Genomic DNA, 5,000 nt, shown 5'->3' with positions numbered 1-5,000 from the left:
ATACATACATACATACAGACAGACAGACAGATTCATATACATAGACAAAGAGGCACTCTCTCTCTCTCTCTCTCTCTCTCTCTCTCTCTCTCTCTCTCTCTCTCTCTCTCTCTCTCTCTCTCTCTCTCTCTCTCTCTCTCTCTCTCTCTCTCTCTCTCTCTCTCAATTAATTAATCAATCATGTAATAAAAATCAATCTCAATAAATAGCCCTGAGAGAGAGAGAGAGAGAGAGAGAGAGAGAGCAGTGATTGGCTCGCGGCCTTTAACAAAACATTACGTCATCGGCTCCTCGCCTCCTGATTGGTCGAGCCGCCGCCCCGCTCCGCCAATCACAGCACCAGGATTCTCTGAGTTATTATTATTATTATTATTATTATTATTATTATTATTTTTATTTTTATTTTTATTTTTATTTTTATTTTTATTATTTTTTACTACTACTGGTACTACTACTACTACTACTACTTCTACTACTGCTACTACTACTGTTATTACTTCATCTATGTTATTTTTCGTGTATTTCCTTTTTTTATATTTTTTTCCTTTCCTCCATCTTTTTCTTCTTTTTCCTGTCTTCTTTATTTATATTCATCATTCTCTTTCGCTTCCTCTCGTCCATTTTCTTTCATTTTTATTCTTGTTTCTCCTTCTCATCATCATTTCTTCTTCTTTTCCTTCTTTATCTAGTTTTTCATCGGATTCTTCCTCTTCTCTTCTTTTTCTTCTTATTTATTTACTTATCTCTGTGTTTCCTTTCATTTCAGGGGCCAGTGCAAGCACCTATGGGCACCGGGGCATCAGGGCATAGCGGCACCTACCTTCTATACCTTAATGTGTGGTACCAGGCCCCGTTTGGTAGTGGAGCGGCTGTATTCTTTTTATAGTGACACCGGCCTTCTGTGTTCCTCCCCGTCTCTCCCTCCTTCCCTCTCTCTGCTTGCTTGGCCCACGATGCTGCCCTCACCTGATGCCCTCTCCACCCCCCAAACCCCCCTTCGCTGAGTCCGTTCAAGGTAAGGCTACTGTCTTTGTTTGGGTTGTAGGGCCATATTCTTAAATGTCTCTGGGTCCAGTCACGACTATTTTCCAAGGCCACAGAAGTAGTAGTAGTAGTAGTAATAGTAGTAGTAGTAGTTGTAGTAGTTGTTTCCTATTATAACTTATGCCTGCAAACTGACAATATTGCTCTACTTGTCTAAAGCAGGATTAACTTAAGATGTTTTGTGGGTAATTTTCAAAGATGTGGAAAGGTACATTAAGTCGGGTTCGAATGGAAAGATTGAACAGTATGAAGGGAAAGGGAGGAGAAAGGGAAGGGGAACTGAAGAAGAGAGGGAAGAATGGAGGGAGATGAAAAGGATAAGAGAATGGGAAAATAAGTTGGATGGTTAGCAAATATATGGAAAGGAATGTGGAAAAGAAGGAAAGGGGGAATTGGGATGGATGGAAAGAAGGGAGGTGGAAGTAAGAGATGTGGAGGAGGGAGAAGGATAAAAATAAAAGGGAGAAGAGAGAGAAGGGAAAGGAAGAGGAGGAGGGAAAGGTGAGGAGAGAGAAAAAAAGGGAGAGGGAAAGGAGAAAGGAGATAGAAGGGAGGAGGAAGAAAAGGGGAGAAAGAGAGAAGGGAAGGAAGGGAAATTGAAGAGGGGATAAATAAGGAAAGAGAAAAAAAGGGAAAGGAAACAGGAAGAAGAGAAAGGAAGGAAGGAAAGAAGAAAGAAAAGAAAGGGAAGGGAGGAAAGAAGGGAAAGGGAAGGAAGGGAAGGAAAGGGAAGGGAAAAGAAGGGAAAGGGAAGGGAAAGAAGGAAAGGGAAGGGAAAAGAAGGAAAGGAAGGGAAAGAAGGAAAGGAAGAAGGGAAGGGATGGGAAAGAAGGGAAAGGGAAGGGAAAGAAGGGAAAGAAGGAAAAGGGAAGGGAAAGAAGGGAATGGGAAGGGGAAGAAGGAAAAGGGAAGGGAAAGAAAGGAAAGGGAAGGGAAAGAAGGGAAAGGGAAGGAAAGAAGGAAAGGAAGGGAAAGAAAGGGAAAGGGAAGGAAAGAAGGAAAGGGAAGGAAAGAAGGGAAAGGGAAGGAAAGAAGGGAAAGGAAGGAAAGAAGGACAGGAAGGAAAAGGGAAAGGGAAGGGAAGGGAAAGAAGGGAAAGGGAAGGGAAAGAAGGAAAAGGGAAGGGAAAGAAGGGACAGGGAAGGGAAAGAAGGGAAAGGGAAGGGAAAGAAGGGACAGGGAAGGGAAAGAAGGGAAAGGGAAGGGAAAGAAGGGAAAGGGAAGGGAAAGAAGGGAAAGGGAAGGGAAAGAATGGAAAGGGAAGGGAAAGAAGGGCCAGGGAAGGAAAGAAGGAAAGGGAAGGAAAGGGAAGGGAAAGGGAAGGGAAAGGGAAGGCAAGGAAAGAAGGAAAGGAAGGAAAGAAGGAAAGGAAGGGAAGGGAAGGAAAGGGACAGGGAAGGGAAAGAAAGGAAGGGAAAGAAGGAAAAGGGAAGGGAAAGGGAAGGGAAAGAAGGGAAAGGGAAGGGAAAGAAGGGAAAGGGAAGGGAAAGAAGGGACAGGGAAGGGAAAGAAGGGAAAGGGAAGGGAAAGAAGGGAAAGGGAAGGGAAAGAAGGAAAAGGGAAGGGAAAGAAGGGAAAGGGAAGGGAAAGAAGGGACAGGGAAGGGAAAGAAGTGAAAGGGAAGGGAAAGAAGGAAAAGGGAAGGGAAAGAAGGGAAAGGGAAGGGAAAGAAGGGAAAGGGAAGGGAAAAAAAGGAAAGGGAAGGGAAAGAAGGGACAGGGAAGGGAAAGAAGGGAAAGGGAAGGGAAAGAATGGACAGGGAAGGGAAAGAAGGGAAAGGGAAGGGAAAGAAGGGACAGGGAAGGGAAAGAAGGAAAAGGGAAGGGAAAGAAATGAAAGGGAAGGGAAAGAAGGGAAAGGGAAGGGAAAGGAAAGGGAAAGAATTGAAATGAAAGGGAAGGGAAAGAAGGGAAAGGGAAGGGAAAGGAAAGGGAAAGAATTGAAAGGAAAGAGAAAGGGAAGGGAAAGAAGGGAAAGGGAAGGGAAAGAAGGAAAAGGGAAGGGAAAGAAGGGACAGGGAAGGGAAAGAAGGGAAAGGGAAGGGAAAGAAGGGAAAGGGAAGGGAAAGAAGGGACAGGGAAGGGAAAGAAGGGAAAGGGAAGGGAAAGAAGGGAAAGGGAAGGGAAAGAAGGGAAAGGGAAGGGAAAGAAATGAAAGGGAAGGGAAAGAAGGGAAAGGGAAGGGAAAGGAAAGGGAAAGAATTGAAATGAAAGGGAAGGGAAAGAAGGGAAAGGGAAGGGAAAGGAAAGGGAAAGAATTGAAAGGAAAGAGAAAGGGAAGGGAAAGAAGGAGAAGAGAAGGGATGAAGGAAGGGAAAGGAGACGGAAGGGAAGAGAGAAAGAGAAGGGGAGAAAGAGGGGAAGTGAAGACATATGAAGGGAGGGGAAGGAAGGGGAAGGGAAGGGGAAGGGACAGGTGACGAGCCAGCAGTAATTAAAGCTTCAGACTTGCCCAATTAGACCAGGTAATTCCCCTCCCCCCTCCCCCTCCTCTCCCCCTCCCCCCTCTCTCCCCTTCCCTCCATTCCTCCGAGAAGAATTTCAATAAAGCTTCCACAATGAGAGGGGTTGTGTGGTGCGCTCTCTCTCTCTCTCTCTCTCTCTCTCTCTCTCTCTCTCTCTCTCTCTCTCTCTCTCTCTCTCTCTCTCTCTCTCTCTCTCTAGCGCACACACACACACACACACACACACACACACACACACACACACACACACACACACACACACACACGGACTCAATATTAGGATGAGGTAAGAGAGAGAGAGAGAGAGAGAGAGAGAGAGAGAGAGAGAGAGAGAGAGAGAGAGAGAGAGAGAGAGAGAGAGAGAGAGAGAGAATAAAGAAAACGCTGATAGTCTGAGAATATTAGAGAGAACGAGGTGTGTGTGTGTGTGTGTGTGTGTGTGTGTGTGTGTGTGTGTGTAGGTAGGTAGATTATGTTAAATAGATACTTTGATTGGAGGAAGGACAGGTAGAAGAGAGAGAGAGAGAGAGAGAGAGAGAGAGAGAGAGAGAGAGAGAGAGAGAGAGAGAGAGAGAGAGAGAGAGAGAGAGAGAGAGAGAGAGAGAGAGAGACAAAAGGGTTACGGTAATCAATTAGACGATAGGGTGAACACACACACACACACACACACACACACACACACACACACACACACACACACACACACACACACACACACACACGCACACGGGAACACATATGATAATTGTATGTTGATAGTTACGTCTCCTCCTCCTCCTCCTCCTCCTCCTCCTCCTCCTCCTCCTCCTCCTTCTCTTCTTCCTCCTTTCCCTACGGCGTTTTGTGGAGTATGACACAAATGGAAGTGGAAGAAACTAAGACTTCTCCTTCTCCACCTCCACCTCCTCCTCCTCCTCTTCAGCCATCATCATCTCTCTCTTCACTCACCTATCTTGTTTCTCTCCTCCCTCCTCTCTCCTCCTCTCCCTTCACCTTTTCCTCCTCCTCCTCCTCCTCCTCCTCCTCCACTCCTCCTCTCCCCTCTCTTCAATCGCTTTCTTCTCCTCCTCAAAATGACTCACAAATATAACATCTGGATTCTTCCCTCCTCCTCCTCCTCCTCCTCTTCTCCCCTCTCGCTCACTCAGAGGGGAAGTGGCGTTAAACATCGCTCGGCTCTTTGTTGTGGCGAGGGGAAGAGGAGGAGGAGGAGGAGGAGGAGGTAGGGAGAGCGAGCCAGAGGGGAAAAGAGAGAGAGATTGAGTGAGAGAGAGAGAGAGAGAGAGAGAGAGAGAGAGAGAGAGAGAGAGAGAGAGAGAGAGAGAGAGAGAGAGAGAGAGAGAGAGAGAGAGAGAGAGAGAGAGAGAGAGAGAGAGAGAGAGAGAGAGAGAGAGAGAGAGAGAGATGGACATATTACCTACCTTTCTCCTACCTGTCTTCCTCCTCCTCCTCTCGCACCTCCTCCTCCTCCTCCTCCTCCTCCTCCTCCTCT

General features: G+C 46.4%; 1 long non-coding RNA gene across 1 annotated transcript in view; it reads left to right on the top strand.

Moving 5' to 3' along the window:
* The window catches only part of LOC126983441 (uncharacterized), an 18,560-nt gene extending 17,586 nt beyond the window's left edge, over positions 1 to 974 (top strand). Inside the window, exon 3 of the long non-coding RNA XR_007735900.1 lies at positions 767 to 974. This is a non-coding gene — a long non-coding RNA (uncharacterized LOC126983441). The remainder of the gene's footprint in view (positions 1 to 766) is intronic.
* Positions 975 to 5,000: the final 4,026 nt, after the last annotated feature.

This window comes from Eriocheir sinensis, chromosome 54 (assembly GCF_024679095.1).
Source record: "Eriocheir sinensis breed Jianghai 21 chromosome 54, ASM2467909v1, whole genome shotgun sequence".
NCBI classification, from domain to species: domain Eukaryota; kingdom Metazoa; phylum Arthropoda; class Malacostraca; order Decapoda; family Varunidae; genus Eriocheir; species Eriocheir sinensis.
Note: the sequence above shows the minus strand (reverse complement) of the source record. Positions and strands in the feature narration are given on the sequence as shown.